Source organism: Sciurus carolinensis, chromosome 6 (assembly GCF_902686445.1).
Source record: "Sciurus carolinensis chromosome 6, mSciCar1.2, whole genome shotgun sequence".
NCBI lineage: Eukaryota > Metazoa > Chordata > Mammalia > Rodentia > Sciuridae > Sciurus > Sciurus carolinensis.
Window position 1 is genome coordinate 26225734 of NC_062218.1, and position 13600 is coordinate 26239333.

A 13600-nucleotide genomic window follows, 5' to 3' on the forward strand; every position below is an offset into this window, starting at 1 on the left:
AAAATGATCCAAGTTGTTCTCAGAAAAATCTCTACCACTGAGATGCTGAGAGTGAGAAAAGATAGCATGATTCAGGGAACATTATTATTTGCCAGTGGTTTAATTCTCTTCTAGATAAAAACTGGGGAATTCATGGTAGGATTCATGGAAGTCTCCATGCAAACAGTGTATATACACCTTTGCCAAAGAAAGCAACTTGCCATTTACCACTTCTGCTTCTTTTAGAAAAAGAACCTGCATGAGTATGTACAGATGTAAAGACAGAGATCATATGAAGTCTGCCCTCAGCGATGCAAAAGCCTGCATTCCATTAGATATTGACCAACGGCTACTTTCAGGAAAACGATGAGAATGGAAGATATTTACACAGTTGAAGCAACTCTAAATGGTCCAAGTTAAGAAGAGACATCTATGATGAGGGCAAGCAGTGTATAGAGTAAATGAGTATCTGTCAACAATGCACACGTGATTATAAATGACTGTATAAAACAGATTTGTTACATAATTATATTAGGGAAGGATTCTGAAATGAAAATATCATACATCATCTTTCCAAATGATATTTTCCCTTCAACTTCAAGGAATTTTTTTTTTTTTTTTTTGGTGGGGGCGGTACCAGGAATTGAATGTAGGGGCAGTCGATCACTGAACCATATCCCCAGCCCTATTTTTTTTTTTTTTTTAAGAGACAGGGTCTCACTGAGTTGCTTAGTGCCTCACTGTTGCTGATCCTCCTCCTCAGGCTCCTGAGCCTTTGGGATTACAGGCCAGCACCACAACACTCAGCTGGAAATTATTTCAATCATTAAATCTGTTTTTTTCAATAGAGTCAGCGTTCAATATAGTTTAAGGGTGCAAAAAATTTAAAGAAAAAACAACTATTTCTGGCCCAGATATCTTTCAATATACAAGGGAAGATGAAACTCTTGAATGATAAATAATTTGAGATAAAATGGCCTTGATAACTTATTTCTAGCAGTAAGTTATGTATTTGGAGAACAAAATATTGAAATTGATGAATAAATTTCAGATTTTGGTATTATAAAGAAATTCCCCCCAAGAGGCAAGGTGCTACAGAATTACATTAAAATGGGGAAAACAAGTTACACTGAGTTACACCTACATTTTTTTTACTGAAAAAATGCTGTTTTGGAAAGTTTTTCTTACTGTTTTTACAGATATGCTCATTATTCTCAAAGCAATGGACCATAATTTACTTAATGAGTACAAGGTTTTGATTTAACAAGTTGGTTACCTTTGTTTTGGATAATAACATTATTAATGATTATCATAACTATATTTAGCAAATGTTTATCAGTACTTTCCATAAGCAAATTTAATGTGGTTGCTTTATCAAGGAACACGTATATATTTCAGTTTGGGTAGATACTGACCAGTTGCTCTCAATAAACTTAAGAACATTTACGCATCTTTTAAATATTATTTAAGAATTTCGGCTTCCCACACCCTGGTAATATAATCACCAAAGTTAATTTAGTTTAAATAGGAAATGCTGAATGAATAATAATTGGGCTTCTTTCCCAAGATACTTCCGGCATGATTTCAGTAATATACTACTAAATAAAGACTTTTTATCACCTCTCTTTATTAACTAGTGATTATTCAGAAAATTTAGTAGAGAAAATAAGTTGTGAGATCTAGTTGAAGTCATGCAGAAAAACTGTCACACAAAATCAAAAGCCAGCTGTGATGATAACGAGCTGATTTTGTTGGAAGACAGAGTTCAAAGAGCAAGTATTGTCACTTCTTTCAGTCGGAAAGCGCAGACGTAAGTCAGAATTTTGAGAGCATGGCCACTGTGAGGTTGAATTTAGGGATGGCCGTCAATATGTAGTATCTGAGAGGCCAAGTAGGAAAAACAACCTCCTCTCTAGGACTGCTCTGCCTTCTTCCTTCTCTCCTTCCTTCAATGTTGCTCCCGTGCTCCACATGTAAATATCTGTGTAGATGGCATCTCGTTTCTTCCACTTGTTTTCATTTCAGGCTTTTTCGTCTCTGATATCAATAGCCACACTACCTGCCATCTATCTCTATTCTCACACATACAAAAAAAAATTATTGAAAGATTAGTCCCATGACAGCTCAACTGATTTCTACCAATCTACTCCTTAAAAGAAAATTATGACAACAAATAATAGCTTTCTTTTTCTCACTACTTGCCTCAAAATAGCTCTTTTGGAGAGGGTGAGTTATACATTCCTACACACTTAATTTGACAAGATCAGGACTAAATTGCTTTTCTGAGTAGTCCTGATTACAGCATATTGTGCCGAACTGTTATGTCTAACTGTGTAATCAAATACACTATAAGCCGTCTTTTCTGTGAAGCATTCCAATTCCATACAAAAAGGAAGTGGAGAAGAAATACGCAAGTACAATGCAACACTTTACTCAGGAAAAACTGGTGTGATGCTCCCTCCACAAGGCGTTGCACCCAAAATCAGATCAAATAAACCTTTAAACACAGAGCGTGGGTAGATAAAGGAGTGCATTACATTAGCACAGCATTACAAAACACCACAAGGACAAATAGTGAAGTCATCCCCAAACCTAGCATTATTCAGTGTGTGTGCAAGCCCGATATGTAAAGGTGCAATTTTCTAACAATAGATCTAATGGAGCAATATTACAGGCATCTCCAGCACACTCTAGTGTGTCAATTCTGCTAGAATTAACTAGGACCTCGTTTGAAGGAGAATATTAGGTACTTCTTTATTCACTGAGAAAGATTGCTAACACTTCAATATTTGGTTTAAGTACATGTTCTGAGTCCTTTTATCTTCTCAATTGCTCCCATGAATTAATTTAGTTTAAGTGAGTGTGCAGAATGAGCACAAACCCTCCAAGTCAATTTTAATAGATGTCAGTGTTCCATGCATTGGTTGTCAGACATGTTAAGAGCGACTCTTGTGACCTACAAACATAGCAAAATGAAGAGTGTATAATTATAGTATCTTCTTGTCGACTCAGGCTAAATCAAACTTGAATCCTTGCCTTTTTAAACTCGACATGGAAATACAAATCATGGCCTCTCTGGAACAAGTCATTGAGACATGCAAAAGTACCCAAATTTTATGCAGAAAATATGGTGATTGTTTTCAAGAGTCAGCTTTATCACCAAAACTGATTTTCTACTACATTCTTATCTTTTTTAGGTTTTTTTTTTAAATTTAATGATAATTCAATTTTACACATGACTATACAATGGGGCATTTTGATAAGCATCCCAATTCTATTGTATCAGATAATGGCATAAACGAAATGTGAAATTTGGGTACATATTATAAAAAACTTGAGACTTTATTAAATATTATACATTTAAGACTATACCCAAGAACAAACCTATTGTGTATCTTCTAGTATATTTAAGTAGTTATGGTTTCATGAAGGAATTACGTGAGCACAAGATTTGAACAGTGGCAGATTGTATAAAATGTGGGTTCAAAATAAGAAAGAAAACTTTAAAGAAAACCATGCAAAACATTATCAACTTTTCAGACTACTGTGACTAAATCTGTGTGTACCTTATAAAGATGAAAGAGCTAGAATAAAGTATTTACATTTCATTAGCACCAAAAAAAGAACACTACATTGGTATAAATCAAACAAAAAATGTACAAAAGATATATGAGGAAAGCTGCAAGTCTTTAAAGCATAAAGGAATATTTAATAAATGAAAAGAGGTCTCATGTTCATGGATACAAAGATTCAATGTTGTTAAGATGGAATTTCTTCCTAAATTGGTCTATAGATGCAACCCAATCCCAAACCAAATTCCAGCAACTAATTGTGACTACACACAACTGATTCCCAAGACTATATAGAGAAGCTAACGACTCAGAATGACCAACGGTGTTGAAGAAAGCAAAGTTGGAGAACAGTCAGTGCAACACTTGAACTGTACTATAAACTACAAAAATCAAGGCACCGTGGTATTGGCAAAGAACAGATGAATGTTTCAAGGGAACAGAATGGAGAGCCCAGAAAAGTACCCACACAAGTATAGTGAACTGATACTTGGCAACAGAGCAAAGTATTTCCATGGAGAAAGACAGTCTTTTCTAATTACTTACCTTTATTCACAGGATATGTTGCAAGAGCCCTAGTAGATGTCTGAAACCCACAGATGGTACAGAACCTGTGTAAACAATGATTTTCACCATACACCCTGCAGCATTGTTGTGTGGTACCAGAGAACATTTGTCCTTCCATGTTTTTGTTTTTGTTTTTTATCTCTTGGTGCCCTCTTGCATTATTATGCTAGGACTTTGGGTAAAATAAGGGTTACTTCAATCCAACAGATAACAGAGTTGGCTACTAAGTGACTAAAATGCAGATACACAGCTTGAATGTGCTGGACAAATGCATGATTCATGTCCTTGGTGGGATGGAGCAGAATGATGTATTTCATCAATTTAGTCAAAACAATGTGCAATTTAAACTTATAAATAGTTTATTTCTGGAGCTTCCCATTTGGTGTTTTGAACTGTTTAACCAGGTTGTAACTGAAAACGTAGAAAGTGAAGCCACAGAAAAAGGGGGATTATGATATAGAGACAGTAAAATTACCAATAGTTGTCCTCAGGAGAGCAGGTGTAGATGAATGCATAGGTTGAACTCACTAGATTTTAGAGAAGTAAAATTATTCTAATAATATAATGGTGGGCATGTGACATGAAACATTTGTCAAAACCCTTAGAACTGTATAACACAAAGAGAGAACCCTAATAAAGACTATGGATATTAGTTAAGAATCATATATCAATGTTGTTTCATCAACTACAACCAACAAACCACACCAATACAGAATGTTAGTAGCCAGGGAAATATCTTTGAAGGGAGAGAGGGACTCTGATGGGAACACTCCATGGTTTATGCTCAATTTTTCTACAAACTTGAAATTGCTTTAAAAAATAAGTCTATTTAAAAGTACATGCATTCTATTAAAATTTTTTGAAGGAAAATTAACTCCCAGCATGACATATAAGAATCAGTAACCATTTAGAGAGTATGTGTCTAGTTTTTCTTTATTATTTTAAAACAAGCAATTCAGAAACTCTAGGAACATTTACCAGACTGTTGGCAAGAAGATGTGTAGCTCAAGCTTTTTTTATTTAGAGTGTTTTCTGTGTTAATATGAAGAAGACAACTGCAAAAGGAAAGAGAGGATTTATGCTGAGAGAACAAAGCCCTCTGAGCTCATCACCTCCATGTACATCTTCTAACAGTCAAAGAAACTAAATATGTCATGGATTATTCAGATCAACACTTTGAAAATCAATGTACTCCCCAAGCTTATGTCCCTCTTCTGAGTTTCCCCAGGGTCTACACCAAAAGTAACATTTGATCTCTTGAATAAATAGATAGTCTTTGTTTGTGACTCCAGATCAAAGCTAGTACACAGATGGGGAATCTCATGGGAAGGGAAGTGGAAAGGATATCTGGCTTACACTAAGCTGGCTCTATATTTTCCTACTTCCTTAGTGTCTATAAAAATCTATTAAATCACCTGGTTATCAACATTGTTGTGAAAAATACTTTTGGTGTTTCAAATTGCAGTTTGGTGTTGGAAAGAAAAAAACCTTTGCTTTCATAAGCTTCTGTCTTGCTATCCCCAATAAATAAACTCCTTATTTTTTCATATTTGTTTGGTTCTAGGGATCTTATGTCAGATATTATGCTGATTGAAGGTCTTTGGAACATTCCTAAGATTGTCTTTTTGAAGCATTAATGACAATTCCAAGTCTACCTTTACCCAAAATTGGGTAAAAGAAAAGTCATTCTGTGTGTGTGTGTGTGTGTGTGTGTGTGTGTGTGTCAATTGGTGTATATTGCTGAAGGTGATTACATCCTAGATAACTTGATACTTGTGTGCCATCACCAAGCGTAACAGAATAAAAGACACTTCCATAAACATACAAAATTCAATCAGGTAGCAGCAAGAAAATACATACATAAACAAGGCACTATGTGCTTCCCTTGAAAAACGTGTTGCTATGGGTAAAAGTGCTGTGTGCTCTTCAAAGCACAGACAAATGCACTTCTGGAATATAAGGCATTCTGAGGACAGAAGCAGCCTGGAGGTAAAATTCTTACATCTGTGTGAGAGTAAAAGATTATTCTCAAACACCAAGCTGGTTAGTGTTTGGGTCACCTACTATCTAGTTCACAGCTACTTCTGAATTTTGCTTCTTTTGCTCTTGGTTTCTCACCTTCCAAATCATATTAGACAACAGCACTTAAGGTTACCATTGCAGTTCACTAAAGTTCATTTTCCTAACACCTCAATCCAAAGATGAACGGGATAAAGAAAGTGCAGAAAAAAATGAATCATGGGTTCAAAAGAAAGTACAGAAGGCCATCCCTTTCCCAGGGCTACAGACATGATTAACAGATCTTGCTCTGGAAAAAATAAGTAGTCTGTGCTACTGATGTTACTAGTTTTCTGCTCTAAAGTTTTAGAGTACTTAGGTGGCAGGTGGAAAAACAAGTGGAGTACAAGTTCTCTTGTTCTACATAGAAAATAAAGAGGCTTGAGTCTCTAACCTCCAGGCTTGATCACATCTGTGAGAAACTTTTATTTTCCTTTCGGTTTTGTACTATCTCACCCCTTTGATTCTCATCTTCCCTAAACATGAATGGGAGTATGAGCAACTCACTTTATGAGGTAGCCGCTATTCATACATTATACAAGATTTATTAAAGACCAAATAATGCATTTAAATAACCTTGAACAGTTTATGGTACATAGTAAATGAAAGTAAAGGCAACTTGTTTTTAAGCTGCTCATTCTCTTTTTGCCCTTCTCTGCCCTGTTTTATGCCCTTGGTAGTTGCTCTCTCTGGTATGTCTCTCCTCAGCACCAGTGTTTCAGCTTCCTGTTGGTTGCTCCTAGGATGCTCCCCAGAACATCAGAGGGCAGAAGGAGGTGTCTGTTAACCCCACACCTGACCTGTCTCCATGAAGTGACTGAAGTCAGGAACCTGAGTCACAACCCCATTGGGAGTCTCCTCATGTGGCTACAACTCTTGCTCAGTTCTTACTATATTTTCTTCCTTGGCTCCAGGGTCAACATTGTATCCAGTGTTGCTAGAATTATTATCTCTTGTTGGTTTGGTTCATGCAGTCCATGAAGTTACACATAATTCTCCATTAAACTTGCTTCAACCAAGCCTTATAAATGTGTGATGTGATCCCTGCTAAGAAATTGAATCCTACACTAATAATAAAAAAATTACTCTTTCTACCACCACCAGCACTAAAAACTACTTATTATATTATGAAACTAAAACTACTTTTAATGTTGCAATTACTATTATTACTACCGTTAATACTATTGCTGCTTCGATTACTGTTATTGAAGTAGAATAATACCAGCAATAATATAAATGGCATTGTAACTAGGATGAAGATGAGGTGAAAGGGGAAATTATACTCATTTTCTTGTATGAGTTAAAGCATTATAACACCTTAACTTTCAAAATTAGGGCACCACTCTTTCTGTATTTTTCTGTAATTCAAAACAACCAGTTCTGATTTTCTGTCTTCTTAATAACTACCTAGACAGGATTTACCTTCTGTCCCTACCAACATATTCATTCCACAGATGAGTCTTTGTCCAAATGAGAAGTGAGAAATCAACTGGCACATTAGTTTCATACTCAGCCAATTAGTAAGTTAGGTGATATAATTGTAGATAGAAATCGTCACAGAAGATACCAGGCATACTCAGTGGAAAATATAGTTCAGACTGACATCAAATTTGTGATGCATTCCTTCTGATGAATTTTGTGTGGTTTCATCAGGACCTGCTTTGTTTTGCAAAAACAAGAACAATGCATCAACTCGGATCAACCATCTAGGATGCCCGTCATGAGAAGATGAGAGAAGCTGCATCTGTGTAAATGATCATAGCCCCAGATCCTACCTATGTGTATTTGCCAAGGATCGTGTAGAAGGCTAAGAGCTGGTAAATATCACAGGCTGGACTAACACTATGGGAATTTTGATCTCCTGAGTTACTGGCTGACATTTATCACACTGTGAACACACTCTGTATTAAAAATATATGTTGTATTCCTCAATATATTATGAGTGTTTTAAATTGTTTTCATACTTCCTTATTTTTCACTGCTCTATTGTTTCATATAGGTTTCATCAAAGAAATATCCAATTTATAGTGAAAATACAATGTCATATGTGTACACATCTTGCACTAGTGATGTTAAATCATTTTGTCATTTCTACTCATTTGTAAAATGCCTATATCAGGAATTACTTCTCCATGACATCAGGAGCGATGCCTTTAACTACAAAGTCCCTCATGTTCTAAACTACTCTTCTCTTATATCCTAAAAAGAATTAGTACTACATTCAGAAAATATGAACCAAGCTTAATTTAAAAGATCCTTTCTGTCCCATAGATCCCATAGTTTGTCCTTCAAAACCAAGGCTGTCATTAATACAAAAGGAAAAAGGAATCACATGATGTAGTAATGTTTGATTGACAAGCCTGCCTCATTCCATTTGGCAAGTTTAAGTATTTATTATGCTATACATGCTGCTTTTTATGTGGTGGTAATTGTGAGAGGCACATAAATGACAGTATCAAAATTATTCTTGTTTTTGGATTCTTGTTAGTTTGAAGCAGCTGTCAAAATCTCCCTTCTCTGAAAATTAAAATTCTATCTTACAACCTCTCCTGCATAGTTTTTGGCAAAATGTGTTTCCCCCTACTTTTCACTTATGGGTGTGGGGATTTTTATTTTCTCATCGATCAGTTTATCTGGCCCTATCGCTGTCTTCTCACAACAATTCTTTCAGGATGCCACAATCTATTCTCTTATCTCAAAGAAAGAGGTGATCCTGCAGGAATGCAAACAAGCATTTACTCAGAATGCCCCCTTGTCAAATCTTTCTCTATATTCTTTTTTCTATCATCTCTGCCTCTAGCATTTTAAGCCTTCTTGTTTGAGCTGAACCAAGTCATTTTTATGTCACTTTAGATTTTCTCTGGTTTACTATTCTTTATAACATCAGCACTAAGAAGTATTTTCTGACCGCATAATTTAGGTTAGACAGTGGGCTGGGTGCCTGGAATAAAATGATGATCAAAACCAGATCTAGTTCTTGCCCTCAAGAAATTTAGAGCTTAAAAGGGAACATCATTACTCACACAATCTCACAAATGCATGTAAAATCATAACTCTGGTAAGTGCAATAACAAAAATATGTGTTTTATAAGACCATAACAGGGTTACCTGGTCTAATCTTAATGTTCAGGTTAGGCAAGTACAGGGGAAAAAAATAGAAAGTTCTGTAAATCAGAGTAAATATTTGTCTCTATTTTGCTGAGGGCATTGGAAGTCCAATAGAAAATTTTAAACAGGGTGAAATGTGGTCAGATTTATCATTTTAAAATTTAATCTTATTTCTACTGATGGAAGTGATCTCGGGGGGGTAGCGTGTATGTGGAGGGACATTTCAGCAGCTATTTTCAGACTCTAGTTGCTCCATTTAACTATTGCTTCATCCCAAACCACCTCAACACTTAGAAGGGTAAAACAACAAACTTTTCTTAAGCTAAATTTTAGGACTCTGGGAATATAGTTTTTTGCTATATTCCATGATATACGGTGTTTAGCTAGGAAAACGAGAAGAGCTGAGGGGAACTGAACTCAGACCTGAGATCATATGAAGGCACATTTGGGTGACCAGAAGGCCTGACGTGGTTGACTGCTTGGCCAGGGCAAATGCATGTGGCTTTTGCATTGGGTTTGACCTCCATACCAGATTACCAACTTTCACTAGTTGAAGGACAGGGTGAGATAGGATTCCTGGTGCTGTTGTTCTCAATGAACTATAGAAAGCTTCAAAGTCTTTTATGGCATCTCCTTAAAAGTAATATGGCATCACTTCTGCCTTACTTTCTAGGTCAAAGTATTCACAAGCTCACTAAACTCAAGGGGAAATGACACAAATTTCCATTAGTAAAATGTGTCAAAAATTGTTTGGCCCTGTTTCAAAACTTCCATTATAGTCAAATGTTAATGTTGATTTTAATTGGTATTAGAGAAGTTAAAATGACAAGAATAACACTTTGAAGAACACTGGAAGAAGCTTAATGATGTAATCATATCCCTCATTATTACCAGCACAATTATTGTTTTCCCTCTTTTTCTTTGAATAGTCTTCCTATAAGTTCAGAATTACATTGATTTTTTTCAAAGAATCAACTTTGGCATTGTTAACTCTTCCTTTTTTCTTTTTCAAATGTTTTATTATTAATAGACCCATCATAATTGTAACATATTATAGAGTGCAATGTGACACTAAACACTTGCAAACAATGGTGTAAGAATCAGATTAAGAAAACTGGAGTATACAAAACCAAGACTTTTACCATTTCTTTCTTTGGGGGACATGTAAAATCCTCTCTAGTAGCCTTTTTGATATATTCAATTTATTATTGCCAATCATAGCTATTCTGCTGTGTTGTAGAAACATTAGAAGTTATTCCTTCAGCCAATTGCTCTTTTGTATGTATTAAAAATCTTTTCATGATCCTTTCCTCCTCCACACTCTTTTTGGTGCTTGGCAGCAGTTTTTTTTTTTTTTTTTTTTTTTTTTTTTTTTATTCTCCCCTTATGTGGTATCAACTTTTTAGCTTTCACACAAAAAAAACCGTGATATTTGTCTTTCTGTCCCATTTCCATTAATATAATGCCCTCCAGTTCCATCTATGTTACTGAAAATGGCAGAAGGTTCCTGTTTTGCATGGCTGAATGATATTCCATTATGTAAGTCTATCACACTGTCTTTGTCTATCATCAGTTGATAGACACTTAGGTGGTCTCCATTTCTTGGCTATTGAGAAGAGTGGAATAATAAACATGGGAGAACAGGTGTCTTTTTGATATACTGACTTCATTTCCTGGTATATATCCAGCCCTGGGAATGCTGGATCACATGCTATTCCTCTTGTTTGATTTTCTGAAGAACCTCCATGGTGTTTTTCACAATGGGTGTACATTCCCACCAAGAGTGTCCAGGTGTTTCCTTTTTTCTCCATCTTCACAAGCATTCTACTACCTCTTCTGTTGCTGTGTCTATGCCTGGTTTTGGTATCGGGGTAATGTTGGGCACATGGGCTGGTATAGAAGCTTTCCTTTCCTTTCCAATTCTTTGAATTAGTTTGAAAAGCACTGTCACTATTTCTTTATAGGTTTGGCAAAATTTGGCAATAAAGTCACACAGTTCTGTGTTTTTTTTTTGCTGTGAGGCTTTTTATTATTGATTTAATCTCTTTACTTGTTATTGGTGTGGTCAGGTTTTCTATATCCTCAAAGATTCATTTTAGCAGGTTATAGGTATCCAGAAACTTACCTGTCTTTTCTAGTTTTTTTTTTTTTAAATTTGTGTTTGTGTGGTTGTTCATAATAGTCCTTAATGAATTTCTTAATTTCTGTATATCAGTTGTTGTGTCTTCTTCCTCATATCTGATTTATTGATTTGCAACTGAATAGGAGCCAAAACTTTATTGTGACACAAGTTGAGATGATTTTAACTTGACCTTAGAATCTCTCAAGACTGGCCAATTCGTCATCACCTTTATCCTTCCATGTTCCCAACTGAAAGCCTGAAATGATGATAAAGAGGTCATCATGCTTTCAAAAATATTTTAATCTTGTGTAACAGTTTTAGGTTCAAAGCAGAATTGAGTGGATGGCACAGAGATTTCATATATACTTTCTGCTATGCATAGGCATAGCTTCCTTTATTATTAGCGTCTCCCATGAGCATGGTACCTCTGTTACAACTGATGGACCCTATGTTGACAGATTATAATCGCCCAAAGTCCATAGTTTCCAGTAGGGATCACTCTTAGTGTGTACATTCTTTGTATTTGAACAAATGTATATGACATGTGTTCATCATTACAGTATCATACAGAGTATTTTAACTACCCTAAAAGTCAGCTGTACTCTGCCTATTCATCCTCTCTCCCCTGGCAATCAATGATCTTGTCTTCTTAGATTTGTTTTTTCCAGAATGTTATGTAGTTGGAATCATACAGTATGCTGCCTTTCCAGACTGCTTCTTTTACTTAGTAATGTGCATATGTTTCCTTTCTATCTTATATGGTTTGAAATTTTATATTTTACCTGCAAATACTACTTCCTTGTCTGGATGTAACAGAATTTATTTATCCATTATTCCACTGAAGGACATCTTGGTAACTCCCAAACTTGGTCAATTATGAATGTAGCTGATATTAGCATCTATAAGCAAGTTTATATATGAACATAAATTGTCAAATTCTTTGGGTACAGACAAAGAAGAATGATTGCTAAGTTGCATAGTAAGACTAAGTTTTATTAGAAACCACCAAACTGTTTTCCAAGGAGTCAGTACCATTTTGCATTCCCACAGTCAGTGAATGAGAGTTCCTGTTGTGCCACTTTCTTGCTAGAATTTGATATTTGCAATATTCTGAATTTTAGTCATTCTAATAGGCGTGCAGTGGTATCTCATTAGTTTTTAAATTTGCATTTCTCTGATGACATATGATACAAAGCATCTTGCATATGCTTATTTACCACCTGTATATCTTCTTTGATGAGGCACTGTTCAGGACTTTCACATTCCCCATCATCTTTAATGGGCCATGAACACTGTTTTTGGTTTTCCATCCCAATGAGTTTGCTGAAAGCTCGATTTCTGGTCTGTGATTTTGAGTCATTGAAAGCCTTAATGAGAAAAGCCGTACTTAATATTGGCATCAATGTATTCTCTCTGGGTCTTGGTGTCATTTCCCTTATTCCCATGGTATTTCACATAGATTTGTTTGAAAACATACTTTTTTACTTTACTAGTTAATCTTAGCAAGAGGGTTTGTTAGCGAGATGTTTTCTACCATTACCAGAAGCAGAAATCTCTACCTGCCTCAGTTTACTTCATTGGTCTAGCCTGTCAAAATAGTAAAGTATGTATTTGCTGACTGACTTCGTTTCACAATAGTATATGAGGACTTTATTTATTCATTGTATGTTTCTTCCCATTATGTCACATTTACAGATTTGAGAGTAGTGACAATCACATAGGATGCAGGCAATACACATGTGTGAGAGCATATTTCAGACAAGCGGTCAAAGTAAAAAATATCAAGTTAAAAAATCAGAGATGAAGTTTTGTGCTCTTACGATTCTTTATAACAGGTTGGGTTTGTGGCTTAGTGGTGGGGCACTTGCCTACCATGTGTGAGTCACTGGGTTCAATCCTCAGCACCACATAAAAATAATTAAATAAAAGTATTGTGTCCACCTAAAACTAAAATAATAATAATTAAAAAATTATAAAAGTATCACACATGTGCACACATTAGTCTATAGAACCTTGTTTGATCAAGTGGACCAATATGGTGTTTATATCTGAAGAACTAACATCAACACATATTGTGTTCACATTATTGAACATTGCAATATTGTGAAATCCTTGTGTGTGCACATAAATACACATCATACTAACAATTCTCATGCATTCAGAGAGTTCATATCTATCAAAACACAGGAAGATAAAT